Source organism: Pelecanus crispus, chromosome 3, assembly GCF_030463565.1.
Source record: "Pelecanus crispus isolate bPelCri1 chromosome 3, bPelCri1.pri, whole genome shotgun sequence".
In the NCBI taxonomy this organism is placed as follows: Eukaryota; Metazoa; Chordata; class Aves; order Pelecaniformes; family Pelecanidae; genus Pelecanus; species Pelecanus crispus.
The window spans coordinates 115880771-115899831 of record NC_134645.1 but is presented as its reverse complement, the minus strand read 5'-3'; the positions used below and the strand labels follow the sequence as shown (position 1 = coordinate 115899831).

At 45.6% G+C, this 19061-nt stretch overlaps 1 protein-coding gene across 2 annotated transcripts in view; it reads right to left on the bottom strand.

Annotated features, from left to right (window-relative positions):
- Window positions 1–19061, bottom strand: part of HPCAL1 (hippocalcin like 1) — a 68436-nt gene that overhangs the window by 25015 nt on the left and 24360 nt on the right. Inside the window, exon 1 of one of the 2 annotated variants that reach the window (XM_075706875.1) lies at window positions 2749–2784. The exons of the other annotated variant lie outside the window; for it this stretch is intronic. The gene's annotated coding sequence lies outside the window, so the exon portion shown is untranslated. Of the gene's footprint in view, window positions 1–2748; window positions 2785–19061 lie in introns of those variants that run through there. 2 annotated transcript variants of the gene reach the window in all.

The following is a 19061-nucleotide window of genomic DNA, read 5'->3' as shown; positions in this document are numbered from 1 at the left end:
TGGTGAAGCTGGGCTCTGGCACTGCCGGGTGCGGGACCCTGTGCCCAGCACCCCGAGCAGCAGGGCAAAGCTCCCAGTGGTTTGCTGCCAAACTTTGTGCTTGCCGGCCACATGCATGGAGCCTGCTGGGTGCTGGAGAAAACAACAAAAGGGCTTTGATGCTTTCTCTGCCATCTATTCCAGTTTCTAATGCTGATTTTTTTTTCTTTTTTCCCTGGGTTTGCTGCTGAAGTGCCTACGGACAATGAGACTATTGAGTGTTTACTCCAACATGAGATTAGTTTGGGTTTCAGTTTCTGCTGAGCCAGCTAATTTGCTTCCACTTTCTTACAGGAGCAGATGCTAAAACACAAATGGGCAGTCATCATCAAAAAAGCAGAAGGAGGAAGATCTTTCATATAACAGCAGTTAAATTTATTCTTTTTCACAGCTTTAGCCAGAACAATTCAATAGCCTGCTCCTCTAATTACATTACATTAAAGAGCCAAGGAGCTATCACTTCATCTTTAATAACAAAAAAACCCATATACACACCTCAAAATATCAAAAACCCAACCAACCAACAACAAAACCAGCCAAACTGGCCAGATGAGAAGAATTCTTCAGAGAAGCTAAATAGAAAAATTCCTGTAGTCCCCTCCCAAGTGCGTCGCGTGACTGTGGTGCTGCCTTCAGACACTGAATTCGATTGCTGCAGCTATTAGTCACAAAATTCAAGGCAAGTTGAAACCACCAGATACACCAAGGAGCATCCCTGCACTACAACCAGTTCTTCCCCCACAGAGGAAAACCAAGCAGATGAATAACCTGTGGTTAATAAAAAGCAGCTAGCCATCCCTGGGCTGCGACACCAGCAAGGACGAGACGACGGCAGCCCTTGTTAAACACCCGTCCCTCATGCCACTGCTCGAGTCAACGCAGGAGCATCTCCTCCCCGCTGGGTGCTTTGGCACCCAGCAGCCGCAGCCCAGAGCATCCCCCCAGGTGGCTGCAGCAGCTCCGCGAAGCACGGGGCCATGCAGCAGAGCCAGAGCCACAAGGGCTTGGACCTTCTTCAGGGGAAAATGGTGGAAAGAAACCCAGATCATCTGCAACACTCATCAGAGCCCTGCGCCGCCACACTAGCCACGTTTCCCTTTGCACCCACAATTACTCCCTTCGTGACTACTTGTGCAAAACTGCCTATAGTCGTCTGGAAACTCAACTGCATCCATCAACTTTATACCTGCTCAGAAAAGCCCCAAGTACAGCAAGATGCTCCCCCATGCAGCTCTGCTGCTCAGATGCTTCGCCAGCTAGATGGGCAATCTGCAACCCCTCCAGGCACTTTTAAAAGTACCTTTTACATACAGATATAATATCCATCGTCCGCTAATGCTTTTAAAATGCCGGATGCTTATCATTGATTGTCCCAGCTGGGCAACCCACTGCTCAGCAAGCCCGTACCTCCCCGGTGCCACTCCGCCAGCCCACTGCTGAACCGGCAAGCCCCATCTCCCCTGGGCTGGGGATAAAGTACGTTAATACAGGTCAGAAAACCAAGATCACAAAAGACTGAAACCACCGATTCCCCCATCAGTGCAAATTTTTCCAGGAGGTTGCTAAACCCCTGAGAACTAACAAGCTGTGAAGTATAAATATGCAATGTAAATATACAGACAATATATATTTTGGTAGGACTACTGATGAGAAATCACTGATAAAACTTAGAAGGACTTTCAGAGAAATTTTTCCACATCACCAGCTTCTGGATTTGAGACAAAGGAGGCAGGTTCATGGAGGTAAAAACAAGGTTCATGGAGGTTCATGGAGTAAAATGGATTTAGCTCACACAGAGAAGAAAGTAAAGGTCCTTGCTGGCAGCTCAGGCCAGAATCAGGCTGTGCAATATCTTACTAACCACAAGCTAGGGGAGTTTCAATCCTGCCTGTAAAGAGAAGAGAAAACTACGCAACTTCCTATTGCCTTTGTCAGTTTATTTGTAAACACTATTGTGCATCCCCTACACAATATCATTAGGTTTTCTTAAAGAAAAAAAAAAAAAGAAAGAAAGAAAGAAAGAAAGAAAAAAAAGGAATATTGTAGCATCCTTAGTGAAAAAATAAGCTCCCAGGGCATCTCTTGACGAACACACCGCCCCGTAGTTTCAGCTGGGCGCTGCCTTTCTCACTTCCCATCTGCAACTCTCCTAGCACCGGCTCAGCAAACCACCCCAGCACCGCGCTGCTCCTCCCCACCCAGAGAGCAAAGGCCCCCGCGAGCCCGCACGGCTGCTGTTGCACAGTGTCCTGGTAGCTTTCAAGCCGAGTTTTGGTGCTGGTTACACCACTGTAATGCCATGCTGCTGCATCAGTATGAGAGGCTCCTGTTATATTATACATTTTTGATGGTTTCACCATTGCTTTGCTTGCTTACCTGTTTCACCCAGAGCTGCTTCCTCCACTCCGGACCTCTGAATCACTCTCTGCGATTTAGGGTTCAAAGCCAACCACCTCCCTCCCCGCCAAAACTCATATGCTCGGGACCGACAGAGGACCTGCACGCTTGCACAACCACGTCACGATGTATATTTGCAGAGGGATTTCAAGCAGCCACCCCACACAGGACAGACACTCACTGGGTGCCTACGTACCGACCGATGACAGCATGACCCCCCGCACCCGGAGAACAGCCAGCCACATCCCATCAGCCCTGCTCCGCGGCCGGCCGCCTGACGGGGTGCTAGCCACCCCCTGCTCGCCCCCTCACCTCGCCCCTCCAGCTGCCCCGGGCTCAGGAGGGGGGTTCACCGGGCCAGGCCCGCCACCCCATTGCTCCGGCTGCTCCGCCACAGCCCTGTGCGAACCAGGAAGCGGAGGCAAGCTTGCAGTTTATTTTTAGATCATGGTTTGGTTTTTTTTTTTTTTTCTTAAATACGAAGCGAAAACACATGCACAAACCACCCATTCACCCTCACTCCACCCAGCAATGGGTTTTACATTTTACATCTTTCCAACACTCAGAAATTCCTGGGTGATGGTGGAGAACAGATGTCACTCTATCACCCCAAACATTTCCATTATCCCCTTCAGCAGCCCCATTCCTACACAGGCAAAATAAGAGTCTTTCAAACGCCAAATTAAGCCTCTTGAGTGAAGAAGCAGGCAAAGCCCAAAGAGAGAGCTCAGAAAGGGAACGCATTCTTAGCGCTGCTACAGCGTAAAAGCAGGCAGGTGGCTCTGCTCTCAGCTCGTCCTACCCTTTCACACCTCCCCAAAACCCATCCAGGCTTAGGACATCCAGTGCCCCTGGATAAAGATGCAGCTCACACCTCCAAATCTTCGCTGCAGACATTTCAGAGAAAGAAAAGCTAACGCGGGATTATTTGTCCCTTCCCACCAGTTAAAATACAGTTTTGAATCCCTACTAGCTGGGAGTTGGCTGTTGCTTCTTTTTTCTACAGCTTCTCAGAAATCATTACTTATAGTATCTTTGGGTGTTTTGGTTAAACAAGATACGGGATCTCAAGAAAGGCCCCAAACTTTAGTTTCAGAGGCACAGGCAGGTAGAAAGGGTTTAAGGGTTCCCAAGCGGTTGATGGTTTTGCAGTCTACAGCTCCCCAGGTTAAATTTTTGGAGCTAGGATGAGACCACCCGGATGGTTACCCATCCACTGTGGGAATTTCTGGTACAGGACTTAGTTTCCCTCTTTATCAAAATAACAATAAAAAGATGAAAGATCCCTTGGTTTTCCAAAACATGTCTATTGGATATTCACAGCTCTTTCTTTAAAAAAAAAAATGGGGGCACTAGGTCAGCATACACATATTTACACCTACAGCAGCAAGATTACCACATCAAAGAGAAGAAAACCTTCAAGGAGCAAATACATTTACACAAGACACAATTTGTGCCCACAGCCTGATGTGGCTACATATTCAAGCTCTAATGGCAAAATTACCTGTGTCAACCTCTGTTCAAAGAGAAACCTCACACCAGCGGAGGGCCACTTAGACACGAACATTATTAATATAGAAATGACTGTTTCAGAGCTCTGAAAACCCTAATTAATCACAGCACTGGTTTTATGAGTGATTGTTTGCAAACGCCACACGAGCTCCACACCACCCTGACGTCACCGGTGATGCCTAATCCCAGGCAGAAAAATGTTCTCGCTACTTGCTGGATACCATACTGCTTGGACAAGTGTAAGCTGTCATTTTGATGAAAGCAAACTTCAAAGATAAAATGGAGCCACTTGAAATCATAAGAAGGCATCTGCCTCTTTTATAGTATCTCACTGCTGATTTTTACCTCCAAGACAAGAAGAATTTGGTGGCTATGTCACTGCACAGTAGCTCAGGGATGGACTGGACAGCTTCAAGCACTACAAGGCTTGAAGACACACAAGCTTTGCTCCACAACCTCAACAACAATAAGATGTTTGTGAATATAAAAGGGTGGAAGCCAAAACGGTTGGGCCACAGCAACCACTCAGTGGTCCTGTACACTAGGATAAAAAGCAGATTCAATGCAGCCTTGCAGATATTTAAAAATTTTTTGGAAAGGCTGGCAGATGTTTTTGTGCAACTTAAGAAGCAGACCTGACACGTGGACATCTTTTCCCCAGTCCAACCCAACAAACACGTGGTAAGACACAGGCTGGCTTTAGGACACACACTACTTTAGCTAACAACCACCCCTTGCTTCACTCTCACTCAACTCTCTTGGCCCGTCTCAACCAGCCAGACTGGGCTTTCTAAACAAGTCAATGTTTGGGGGTGCCCAGAAGGGACTGGGGCAGGCTGTAAGCTGACACACCATTCAGGCACGCTGCAGCCCAGATCCACCTTGACCAAGAGGCTGAACTCATCCTGTCAAAACAGTGGTTAAAAATATACCTTTATCCTGTCCTGGATGGAGGCTTGGCCTCTTCCAAGGCTGCCAGGATGGGGATAAGAGCAGCACCACTCTGCTGCCCCAAACCACTTCACCGTGCGTGACGCCAGCAGTGGTGTCCTGAATGCACCACCACAGAGAGCAAAGCTCTCCATAGCCTTTGCTTGCCTGTCCTGGTTTTGGCTGGGATAGAGTTAATTTTCTTCCTAGTATCATGCATAGTGCTGTGTTTGGATTTAGGATGAGAAGAATGTTGATAACACGCTGATGTTTTAGTTGTTGCTCAGTACTGCTTATGCCAGTCAAGGACTTTTCAGCTTCCCATGCTCTGCCAGGTGCACAAGAAACTGGGAGGGGGCACAGCCAGGACAGCTGAGCCAAACTGGCCAAAGGGCTATTCCATACCATATAGCATCATGCTCAGTATAGAAATTGGGGGGAGTTGGCTGGGAGGCAGCGATCGGTGCTGGGGGACTGGCTGGGCGTCAGTCAGCAGCTGGTGAGCGGTTGCATCACTTTTTTTTTCCTGGGTTTTTTTTCTCTCCCTCATTGTTCTCCTTTTCATTACAATTTTTATTACTATTATTTTATTTAAATTATTAAACTGTTCTTATCTCAACCCATGAGTTTTCTTACTTTTGCCCTTCTGATTCTCTCACCCATCCCGCTGCGGGGGGAGGGTGAGCAAGCAGCTGTGTGGTGCTTGGTTGCCAACAGGGGCTAAACCACAGCATTGCCTTATTGCCAAAGAAAGGTTTTTTTCTACACTGTTTAACAAAAAATTAAATCTTTTGTTGTAATTAAGGAGGAAAAAAAAAAAAAGAAAAAAGAGGAAAAGAGGATACTGGTGAGAACAGCCCTGGGTTTTTGCTACACTGGAAACATTTCACAAAAATATCGCTGAAAGGCTGCAGATGTCATAGAATCATAGAATCGTTTAAGTTGGAAAAGACCTTTAAGATCATCCAGTCCAACCATTAACCTACACTACCAAGTCCACACTAAAATGTCATTAGTCACCTTGTCCATGCTTTATCCGCTCATGTACAGTGCCCATTCAACACCCTCCAGCAACACACTGAGGCACCCAGCGCTGAGGTCAAATATCCCCTTGCTTAAAAACTGAAAGGTATTTCATGTGGAGCGATGGGGAGGTGCATTTGCTGGGCAAAGCAGAAGCCTTATGCTGTGCCCCCGTACCCTGAAGGAGACTTGAATTGAAACCTACTTAACTAATGAACCGCACTCTGCAAGGAGCATCATGCTTCTAGGAAGCATTGCAGAATCACCACAGTCAGCCACAATTCCCTATTCCCTTCATCTACAGAAGCAGCATGTTTCCCTTTCCAACTGCCTAAGGCTTGGCCACACTGCTTTGCCGATGGGACGGATTTGTGGCTGCAGTGACACCAGCATCCTGCTCCTTCCCACATGAGACCAGCTGTAGTAAGGCAGCTCCTCCTCAGCTCACCACCGCAGCAGGCACAGAGACCCATGGACACCCCGACCCCAGATTGCCAGCGGTGGAGAGCTGCACCGGTGGGCTGAAATGGGCTGCCGGCACCCCCAAGGGATGCCAGCACAGGCCCCCCATGCTGAACACAGGTGAGTTCCCAAGGGAAAGGCATTTAAGTGTCAAGACCTCTCTTTTCCAGCCTCCAAAGAAGCCTACAGACTTCTCCAGCAGCCTAATGGACTGTGTTTATTGCTGCATCCTTCACTTTATAGGTGAACATATACCAGAGAGCTAGCAATTCTCAGCTAATCAGACTTCTGTGCAGACCGGCAAGTGGCTCCCAATAAGAATATAAAACCCCCCATAAAATAAACAATCCCTATAATCAACTCGCGCAGTGTAATGCAGTAAACGTGCAGAAAGATTGTACGCTTTATTAACACGCTTGTTTGCACTTCGCAGCAGCATCCTGGGGGCTAGCAGTGGTTGGGGGACCCCAGCCCAGGCTGGCTGCGGGAAGGAGCACATTCTCGCTGGTCTTTGCTGTTTGTACTCCAACAACACTGTGTTATTTTAAAACGAAAGTAGTGGCAATTCCTTGACATACCATTAGTGCTCTCGCCAAGTGCTAAAGCCTAAAACCAGACTGTGAACACACGCTCACAAAGGAGGTCCTCGCTCCACCGCTGGATTACCCCAGGCTGGAAACTTCCTACAGGCAAGTCCTTCCTATCTACCCAGCCAGCCCCCAAAACCATGGACTGACATTGCTGACGGGCTGCATAAATCATCCACAAAGGCCAAGCACATCTTGTTACCCTGCCCCAGCCCTTGCCGCATTCGGTCCCTCCAAACTCCAGATCCTATGCACTTTGCCCCAAAACATTTCAGAAAGCTAACTCATCATGGAGAGAGCTTGAGAAGTTTAACGACATTGCTGACACGTATATGGCGTCCCTCCTTCTTCCCACCGCAACGCTCATGGCGAAGGCAGGGCACTGCACACCCTGAGAGTCAAACTGCCGAACCCAGTGGGCCAGGAGAGGAGGAGATGCTGTACAGAGAGGCAGGCAGAAAATCACAACCCCTCCACCACGATGGCCCTCGGATGACCTTAGAAGATGACCAGGATTTCCAGCTAAAACACTCCAGTGCTCTCAGAGGTCTGGCACCTGAGCTGCTGAGCAGGTAAAGGGGATGGCGAATCTGCCAAGGTCCCTGATTAGGTGCAAAAGAAAACCCCTGTGCACAAAATACTCTTACTGCAGCTATAAATAGCCCCCGCTGAACCAAAGTTGTACACACTGTATTGACACTCCTGACTTAATAGGATTTGCTAGGTAGCCTGAACCAGCTCCAGCTGCTGCAGGGCAGCCTCGCCAAGCAGTTTTCACAACACATGCACACCGTAAGGCTCTGCATGTTGGGGGAGCATAGGCATAATCCCGTGTTTTCAGTGTCCTACTCACACTAAGACAGCAGGAGACCATGAGAAACTCCTAAAGGGTCTTAATGAGTTTGCATGCACAGCATGGTGGGGAGAAAACTTCCAGGCTGACCGTTTCGATGTAACAAGCTTATCTCATGGCTGCATTACAGAAGCTTCTGTTTCTAGTACCAATGCTGTTTCCGTCTCCTTTATATTCATCCTTTTTTACAGTGGTAAAGTAAGATAAGATGGAAAACAATGGCCTAATAAAATATATATTATAGTACCATTTATACAATTTCAAATAATTTCTGTCCCTCTCCAGGTTACTGCCTCTTAACCTGAGATGCTGACCTGAGTACTGTTAGCCAAATAATCTTTCATTGCATCATTCCCAGCACACCACCTTTGCCTTTGTGGTGTCTCACAGCCTGCCGGTGGTGCCAAGAATCAGGTATAGTTCGTGCCTTGACCCTTCGAGCGTGTACAAAATGTACCGGCTGCCCTCAGTTCCGAGGCGGGGCTGTGCTGCCAAGCCCGTGCCTGCCTTTCCGGGCACAACTGCAGTATCGCTTCACCCAGCCCTGCCCCACGCTCCATCATTTGCCTTCCAGAAGCGAGCCCACATTGCTTCCATTGCCTGATAAAATACTCCAAAACCTGTCCCCTCATCTACTGTGGGGAAAACCAATACACTTCCATCCCCAAAATGTAAAAGTACCAAGGACTATTTATACCAGAAGTCAGCAGCCAGAGCTTCCTGGCTGCCTAGCCAACTACCCCACTTTGCCCTACTGTTGCAAGGATTGAGCATCACCTGGGTAAAAGCATCACCCTGGCACCTTGGGGCCTGAGCCACAGACCAGGAGGCAGCAAGACTTTATGTTGTACTGATGCAGAACAAAAAGATGTCTTCTGGCACGTTATCACGTTGTCCCCATCATCACAGCCTCACAGGCAACAATCCTGAGCAAGGAACGAAATAGGACAACTTCATATTGCGTATTCCCTACCAACCCCAGCTTCCTTCAAATGCTGCGTGACCATAAGCAACACAGAAACCACGCAGGACAATTGTAGATGCTTACCCATGTGCTAACTATTGAAGGTGACTGACCCGACCCGCTCAGGACAAGCTCTCAACCATGCCAGTCACTCTGGGCATGCTGTGCCTCCTGGGCTTAGGGATGCAGTCTCTCTGTGCAGCACTTCTGTGTTTTTCTGGGATGAGGTTTGGCTATTGGGAGCGCTGGGAATTTGTAACACAAGAAGAAATAATAAAGCTGACCTCAAGCTGGTTCAATACACTCATTCTGAAACTCAAGTACCTAAAACATGATACATCATTTGTTCCTACCACAGTCTTAACTGTTATGGAAAATGCAGTAATGAAGAAAGGAGCCAGCTCATGAGCTAACCTTACCTGTCTGCACCCCATCTGCTTCTTCAGTATGTACTACATGCCACGGCAATGACATACATAGTGTTTGCATGGCTATCTAAGAACCCCAGGCAGAAGTGATTGTAAAAAGACATGCAGTTTAAAATTTCATTAAAGAGCGACTATAATACAATCACAAGTCACTCAATGCACTGGAGGCTGAATGTTGCTACGGAAAATTATGAGCCTCCCCCTGCAAATATCCTTATCTACCAGCAACAGAGAAAGAACCAGTAGTTTAACATCATCTTCATTCAGCACATGTACTAGACCAGAATAAGGTGATCATTAAATAGTTTAAATCAAAGCAGCTAGCAAAATTTAATAAGCCTCAACAAACCAAGTGAAACAGGCCTAAGAGGCTCTACCAGCTACTCCTTGTGCTTAGTCCCCTCTTAGGAAAGCTTCTATAGGAGATGGAAGGACAATCTGCTTCCACACAGGATGGATGACGGACAGGTGGCTCCTTCTGCAAAACCCATTTTCTTTATTCTGCACAAGTGGATAATTCAGTTCAAGGGGAAGAAAGAAAAAAAAAAGCAGAAGGGGAGGTAAGGAAAATGCTTTAACGTTAGAATGGGCAAACTACTGAGCTAGAAAATCTAGATTAAATTAAGCATTCCTGCAGATTTGTGATAGAGAAATGAATGGCTCCCATCTGGAAGCTCAGCAAATTAACTTGGATCCTGGTTAAGAAGACAGCACCAGAGCCTGTTTCCAGAAATGTAAATATCCAGCATGCATTTGCAATCCAATCACAGGCCAAAAATATAAGACAACTTAGAGTGAAAATCTGATTTTGTGTCTACCCGCTTAATGGGAAATAACACAATCGCCCTCTGTAGACACAGCAATCTGGGCTCATTCTTCCTGCTTGGAGAAATGCCGCAAGATGTCTTTGCACCGTGAAGTCTTTCAGCTGCTTCTTACTGCAAGGCCACAGCTCGTGTTGGGGGCCTGACTTTGCTCCATCATACTCCACTTCTGCATCTCCTTTTCCATCCCATGCCTCCAGCTATTCCACTGTACTGTCCTCGGCTCTCTGTTTACTTACACTGATTTATTTGGTCCTTATTATTAAGAGTATTCAAGCTCCTTCTTGCCTGAGAGATTTATCTTTGGCCTTTCAGTAAGAGATGAGGTGCCCTTGCTCTCAGTGTGCAGATGAAGAAGTCAACCACAGGCATGAACAAAGCTCAGGACTAAATTCAGCCCAGAAGAGGATAGTCTCTCTGCCAGTGGGAGAAGTAGACAAGGAAGGCACTTTGGAGCAGGAGCCTGTTTTAGATGCTCCCTGGTTGTGCCTACCTCCCTCTAGGCTATAGAGAGAGCCTGAGGAGACCAGGCTTAGCCTCTGAGCATCATCCCTGGGGACTTTCTTTCAACGCTATAAAAGGAAGGAAAAGCCATTACAAGTTAAAGTCATCCCTATGGTTCAAGAACTGACACTGCAAGGGAAGTTTCAGGGTGTTCCACCACCAGAAGGCATTCATGGAAAAAGGACGTTTCTCCGTGGATGAGATGGCCTTCTGTGATCACAGCAGGGACAGCTGAGAGTTTTAAACTAAAGAAAAACCAAACCTCTAGAGAGAGGATAATCAGGAAAATCAGTTAATTCCCACATCTGGTTTTAATAAACAGAGGGATTGGTAAACGTGGACAAAAAAAGCACATATCATCATCCAAACTTCAGACAACAAAGAGCGTATTAACATCAATAGCAGCAGTCAGATAGGATGGTAGATAATTAGCCAGAAATTCACAGATGATGAGTAAGAAACAAGATCAAGGATTAAAATACTGATACTGGCAGCCAGGGCAGTGCAATGGAAAAGTCAGGAAGCAGAAGGAGAATAAACTCAGGAGGACAGCAGTCATGGCCAGTCTCTGGTGCTATGGGGGTCCACGCTGCTTGGGAGAAGGAGGGACAATGGTACAGGTTGTCCTACACCCTACAGAGTTTGCATGGGTGCACAATGTAGATTGCAAGGTCCATAGCAAGATGCAAGTGCTAACAGCGCTTATCTTACTGTGGGACTGTAACTTCCCAAAATATTCAACATAAGAACCTACTATTAACGTTAAGAGCTGACCACAGATATTCCTGGAAGCAGCGGACAGCAGTTGCAATCCTCCAGCTGCTGAACTAGAAAAGGGCGATACTAATTTAGACACTGTAAGTAGCTGTAAGTGCTCACAGAAAGTAACTGGAGGCGATCATAATCGCGCAGAGGTGGTTTGGGTAAAAGAATACTCTGAAGTGAAACACAGAAATTAGAATTTTTCAATTTCCCATAAGGTTTGAGGAATCAAAGGAACTCAGCATGGAAGTCAACAGGATTGAAGTGCTCAAGGACACACTTGGAAGAAGCTTAGACTATCTTTACAGCAAAGATGCCAAAAAAAAAAAAAAAAAGAGTTGGTACTCATAAACCCAAGCAAAGTGTGGGAGATGTCTAGGGAACGATTCCCAATCTTACTGGAGAAACAATCACCAAAAAAGGGATTTTAGGACTAAGCAGAGTGTCTGTGAGGAATGGAAAGGAAGGGCTGCTCGGCAAAGACAGCTGTGTCACGGAGGTCAGGATGCAAAGGGGTGAAGAGAAATTGCCAAAGTCAAGCTGAATTAGATCATGCAAATAAAAATAAAGAGCAAAGATCAAAATGTTCTTCAGTGATACAAATTAAAAAAAAAAAAAAAAGCTTAGGAAAGTGGCAGACTAGCAGCACTTGGCTGACGCTTCTTAAAACGAAAGCACAAGAAGAGAGGAGTTTTTGCTGTAACCACATCAGGATGGTGAACAGCAGATGGAAAAAAATAAACCCATAGCACTGACACCCCCCCCCCCAACTATTAAACAGACCGTAAGTTAAAATTGAAAGTGGGGCAGTTTCTAATCAGGGAGGGAGGTGAACAGCCTCTCAGCCAGGCAAACACCTGAGAGGGGACCTGTTTGTTTGTTCGGGTTGGAAGGCTGCTCGCTGCTACAGCACGAGATCAGGCCTTGCAATCAACATGGCTTCTTCAAATCTGCTGGTTTGAAATATGCTGACCACCACCAGCTCACAGAGAAACCTAAACAACAGGCTGACGAGAGCGTCTCACAACACATGGAGAAATCTTAAACTATCTTACAAATAAGATTAAATGGGATTAATTGCCTCCTCCCACAAAACGCACAGGCAAGACCACTCTTGGTGGTCTCCTTCAGCATCTTCACATCGCTTTTCTGACCTCAGTACACACTCACCCCTCTCTGATCTCCTTCAGCAGGAGTTGCAGCACAGGCCCCCACACGCAGAGGTTTGGAGGAGGGGAGGGTGCTTATTTTTAAGCACTGGCCATCTGAGTCATTTTGGAACAGGCACCAAAGCTATACCCCACCAAAACAATCATATCTGTTGCTGGGTGGGAGCAGTCTGTCTCATGTTTACCTACTAAAATTTGGGAGCAAATACATTAAGACTAAAACCAAGCTTTGCTCTGAATAACCTTAACATAGCACAGATGTGTGCCTGGCCTTAACTCTCAAACTTCAGCATCCTGAGCAAAAGCAAACTGCATCATTTGTAAGCACTATCGTGACTGTTTCTTCCACCATGTGGAATTAAGAACAGGCAATTCATTTACCTGGAAAAACTGGGATTTAAAAGTGTGCAGTATGAGCCAGTTTTTAAGCCTTCTCATTCTCCAACAAAAGTGGCACTATCAGAGCATAGGGTTGCCTTTAGGGGATGAGAAAATATTCACAAGTGCAGAGAAAATATTTTGTAGCTCCATCAAGCCAGTATTCAACCATACACGCAGTAAGTGGCTTTGTGCCTGCAGTTTATTGAGAGTTAAACTCAAAACCTCTGCAAGAACAGAACAGCCATCATGCAAGCCAGGGAAGCAAACATATTATTGTCCAGAATTATTATTATACTATATTATTAACCAGAACAACTTAATGCAAGGGTAAGAAGTTGTATGAGTAACTCCATGACTTATGTCCAGCTCCACTGCTGCTCACCAGCTCTGAGCCAGCTCAACTGGGTGTACAACCAAATGTATCATTGCTATTCAAAGTAACGAGAAACAGCTTAACCTCTAACTTGAGGTTAGATTTGAAGACATCTCCTCAAACAGAAACACAATTAAAACCCAGCACGAGCACATAGACAAGTCCACGGCATCAAGAGGCTCTAGAGGATTTTTCTGAGTCAGTTGTCTTGACGCAACATGGTACGTAGTGTTATGGCTTCTAGCTGTAAAAAAATGTTAAAAATGTACAAGTTTACAGCATGTATGAGGAATCAAACTAGAGCCTTTTCTGCAGTCTTGCCTTTTTCTTCACAAAACATTGCATTTTAAAGTGTTTAGTCACCTCCCTAAATTCAGCTGCAAATTCAGCTCCTTAACTAAGCACTGGGAAGTTCTCCCTCAACACCACATAGCCAAAAGGAGAGACCTTCTGAGAAGAAAACCAGGATGTAAGCAGGCATTCCCATTGCAAGGACTACTCCAGAGAGCAGAATGATCAATGAATATTTTCACATGCTCTGCACATGATACCACCAACTCACAAAGCAAAGCACTTGTGACCTCACATCAACAAAAGCTCTCAAGCATCGTTATACACCCGGATTAAGCATGCATCTAAGTGCATGAATAAATCCAGCCAACCCCATGATGATTGAAGCACATACCTCAAATGAAATACAAGATTGAATATTTTCTGGGCTCAGGGCAGACTTTAAGCCCCTTGCATCACACGCTTTTCAGTGCAAAATAGAAGTGCAACGCTGAAGCAAAGGAGCAGACTGAAAGAGAACCAGGCTACAAATCACAATTTATTTTATTGTCAGTGTCTTATCTTTAAACCAGTCTTGCAGGGAAAGAACAGCTGGGAAGAGGCTCAAAAATGGTCTCAAAGACACTACTGCGCTGGCTGTCTGCTAGTAGATTAATCATTTAGTGTCCACTTAGCAATAACCATAATTGTTTTGGAAGACATTCATATTGCAAAATTGTAAGAGAGTCAAGTCAAATCTAACCCTTCTTCATTTTACATTTGTTTTAGACATGTTATCTCCAGTACAGAAAGAACCAACTTCAAGGAAAAAACCTGTCATGAAGATTAAAGTTTATTGATTACCCAGACAGCAATTCCAGCCCAGCAATTTGAGATCTCTCCAAGGGGAAAGAAAGAGATAGTATTTACAGAAACTCCGTCTAATGAGAAAACCTTAAGGCAAGGAAGACAAACCCGAGAGCAAGGAGTATCAAGTTTTATAGATGATAAACAACTGTTTGCTCTTTTGCTTTTATAATGGCATTTCCCTTTATAACTATCGTCCCTATGTTCTGCCTTCCTCCAGAAACATCCATTGCTAGGCTAGGGTGGCCAAAGCTGGGTTATATTGCAGTAACTGTGGGCAAAGCATGTTAAACCTTGCTTAAGCTCACTTTGCCAGGGACAGCTTTAAGTTTATCAGTCTAAGAAAAACCCTGCAACAACCAGTTTCATTGAGGGACTCTCCCTTTTCCCCCAGTGATTTGAACAGCAAAGTTTTGCACAGAGCTCCATGATGAAGGAGTATTTAATTTCTAAGACAAATCCCAGTGTCCCAAGCAGGTAAGTCCACTTCAGAGAGGACCCTGAAGAGAAAAAAGGAAAAAAAAAAAAAAAAAAAAAAAAAAAAGCAGCAGAGGACCTGAGCCAGCAGGACTTGGGGAACTAATGTGGATGGCTGCTCCTTCGTGGAGCTTCACCTGGTTTTCTGCAGACAGAACAAACTCACCCCTGCAAATCTAAATCTCATCATGCTCTCTGTTATAGCTGTGCAATGCCAAGAGTGTTGAAACTCCAACACCTGGGGCAAGCAAGGAAACCTGACCATGTGGCTGTCGGAGCTTCTAACAGCGTTGGCTCTGCAGGTACTGGATTTGCCTTCATCAGATATGAAGCATCTGCAGTACTCCATCATGAGAGAAAAGGAGCTAAAAAAGGCAAAGAGCAGAAAGCAACTATGGTTTAAAGAATCCTCTGAACTGAGCTACAGCTGAGCTTGCACGCAAACACATTTGAGTTTCACAGACAAGCAGCAACAATAGGAGAGGAATTAAGTAAACGACCATTTGCCAAATATAACTTTCTAAAACAGTTTGTCAGAAAATGGCAACTTTGGTGGAGTAAAGCAATAGGATGGAACAGACATTCTCACAGCATCACGTTTTTATTTAGAGAAGACAAATAAGAAAAAAATAAATACATCTTGCAGATGGCCTGTCTCCTAGTGGCCCCAATAAAAGCCTCCACGCCCTGACTCCGGGCCAGCCACATTCCAGCTCCAACTGCACAGCCTGCAGAAGCATTAGCAGCAATTAAGAAAAGCCAACCTTAGTGATAAGCCAGACCTCTGTAAAAGAAATACATGCTGCGCTGATACAGATTTCTTTTCTTTCTTTCACTTTTTGGTGGACTGCCATGGTGCGCTCCTTATAAAGACAATTTCCAAGCACTTCACAGTTGTTCCTCCACCCTTGACTTACTGAATCCCAGGCAGGACCCTTGGCACCCCTCATCCAGTAGGTCTCCAGGACAGTGCCATGGACTTCACGTGTAGCCGCCATGCGGGTATTACTTTTCCAAATCACCACACAACTGTCCAAAGCACAGCCCCTGGGAATTTGCTGCACTTTACAAAAAGTGTTAATTTGAAAACAACTGATCTAGAATTATAGAATGCTTTGGGTTGGAAGGGACATTTAGAGGTCATCTAGCCCAACCCCCCTGCAGTGAGCAGGGACAGCTTTAACCAGATCAGGTTGCTCAGAGCCCCGTCCAACCTGACCTTGAATGTTGCCAGGGATGGGGCCTCCACCACCTCTCTGGGCAACCTGGTCCAGTGCCTCACCTCCCTAGATGGCCCACCCATCTAGTCTGATACCTCTTGACTCAAAGAATTTCTCCAAGGGTTTCTGCATCAAGCCACCACCAGTTTGGCCTATACCACAAATGTTTTCAGAAGATATGCAACCCTGACCTAAAAAGCCTCCAGAGGACAGACAGCCCACCATAGGCTGAAATAATTTGCTCCAAACACTGATGTTCTTCCCTGCTTAAGCAGCCATATGGTGCACAGCTTTTTGGGGAGGAGTGGGATAGGGGAATTTGACTGTTTTTGTGTCATCTCCCTCTTTGTACCATATATAGCTCAGCACTCACTTGTGTGGCTCACTGAAAGATTAGTTTGCTGGTTCAGGCAGGCAAGGGTAGACCCTTAAGAGGGTTAAGTGATTTGGGGCAGGATGATCATCTGTCTCCGCCCTGTCCACAATTAACCGTTGCATGGCCCTCCCATGGGGGAGCGAGCTGAGCTCCTTCCAGCATGACCTGGAGCATCCCTCCTCCCTCAGCTTTGAGAAGTTTAAAGAAAGTTGGCAGAAAGGGAGCTAATACCACCAATGCTCCTGGATCCTGCTTATTCCACCTAAAGCTCAGTGTTTCAAACAGCAGGGAAATTAAGCAACAGAGCCTTGTGGTAAGCTAATAAGTCACGTCATATATACATGCTCAGATGGTTGTAAAGAGCATGACAAACTTAAAACAGCCTGCAAATTTCTAAAAGTAAATGGCTCTTGGTGTTACAAAGGTCAGACATCTGTTCAAATGTTCATGTCATAGTCAATTTAACCTTTCTTCTTCCACTCTCCTCTCCCAACTCAAGTATACTCCTCAGGAAGAAGAAAACCTGGCTGAAGTCACCACAGTTAAACAGCTCTCCTTGTCCTCAAAGAACTGCCCACAGAAAACACATGGATGGTTAGGACAGACTATGGATGCAAAGAAGAAAAGTGGTGGAAAGAAGCAGTATGTTATCCAGGTCACAGGACAGCCAAAACCTGCAGAGAGCCGGGACTGCAGGTTACATTTGGAAGAGAACTCATCAGGTTCTGAAAGCTATGCTCAACCTCCCCGATGTGGCAGGAGACCTCCAGACCATCCTTCCCAACCTCTGCTCAGTCTTGCAGGGCTCCTAGAAAAGCTAGAGAGCATTACAACATCCAATTTTAAACTGTCAATTCATGACATGCAGGGCTTCAAAGTGAAATATGACTGGTCATAATGGATTTTATATACTTTTCTAATGGAACTGTTTGCTTTAAAAACAATAATAATAACAGTTTAAAAAAAAATTTAAAAAACCAATCAATCCGGAGTTACTCATCAAGCAAGGCCAGCACCAAGATGAAATTGGGCTTCTAGGGAGAGAAGTGGGCTCTGATCTGTATATGGTATGAAGAGACAGATGAAACAAAGCAACCAAATTCTGCTGTTGGGCATCCTTTCACAATCAGGGTTATTCTGTCCTCTCCTCTATTCCTTGTAATAAAGTGGGGGGGAGGAAAGAAAACAGATTATGAGTTCTGATCAAGCTGAAGAATGAGTGGGACAGGGAAACTGAGCCAAACAAAGCTATTTTCAGGAAGAAACCAAGCCTGGGTAAAGTAAAAGTTACAAAAGATGTGAAAGTGGGCGGCTGAGAACGGGTTGGCCTTCTGCAACCACCAAACACTCTTGAAATGCCTCTTCAAGGAACTGGCCAACACACTTCAGATGACGGGTAGTGCCTGTCCATCAGGATCTCTCTGGCATGAAGGAAAAGGCGATACAGGCATCTTCACACCTCCAGCTTTAGGCTGGGCATGATGGCTTCAAAGGACACAAGGCAACGCACTGCTTTATTGTGTGTCATTTTAAACCAGCAGGAGTTGGAACAGGTTTTGATGGAGATACTTGGATAAAACTCTGTATAACAGAGACATTGCACAAAACTACCTACTGGATTAAACACAGACAAATTTGGATGGAGAAAAGTGCCCCCACACTCACTGGGAAACTCATCTAGAAAAAGGTGTGAATTCTTGGTATTGCAGGTGGCTTAATTCAGGGGTATAACGATGAACGAATTATCTGGAAATGTTGCCATTCATTATTTTCTAACACCTCCAGCTTAAAACTTAGCAGCCTGACCTTTGGGATGAATGTAAAAGCAGAGTTACAGCACCAAAACAAAATATTTTCCTGGTTTTTTTAAAGTCAATAAGACCTGTGTTATTTGAAGAATGGTAGCCTAAGGGAATCTGCTTCACTGCAAAACTGTTTAGGCAGCTGCCATTAGTTTAAAAGCCCGTTTTTGTTTAATGACTGTAGTTTCACATTCTCCCAGTGCCATGCATCATAACTGTCATCCCTAAACCTTAGATTTATGAAAGCATCCAGCAGCATCATTGTACTCAGGGGTCTGCTGACATTTCCATTATTAAACCACTTCTTGCAGGTTTTGACTTGCATTTAGGCATAATAAACCCTGGATTCTGCCTGGGTGCCGCCACAGAGGTGGATGCTGCTCTGCTCCCCCAGGGTGCCTGGAACTCCAGGCAGAGCCATCATCACCCCTGACCGGGGCATCTCGCAGAGCGCAGGAGGCTGAAGGGAGAAGGATGCTTGAGATGCAATAAAAAATAAAATCAAACTTTTATATTCGTTCAGCTGGAAATAGACAGAATGACTCCCTTGCCATCATGGGAAGGGATGGAGAGCATGGTGAAGGCCCGCTGTCCTACTAGGTCACACTTTATCCAGGGTGCAGAGAAAGCATGTAGCTGGAGGGAAACACAACTGCAGAGCTGGTAGACATCTGGAAACAACCAGAGCACCAGCTAGCCTGGAAAACTGGACCCCTTTCCTTAGAGACCCAGCCTACAATCTTTAAAACACACTGATTCAAGAGAACATTCTGAAGTCATTTCCCATGTACTCTACAAAATTCAACATTAGTGTCTTCCTGCTTTGAAACGTCTTTTGTAC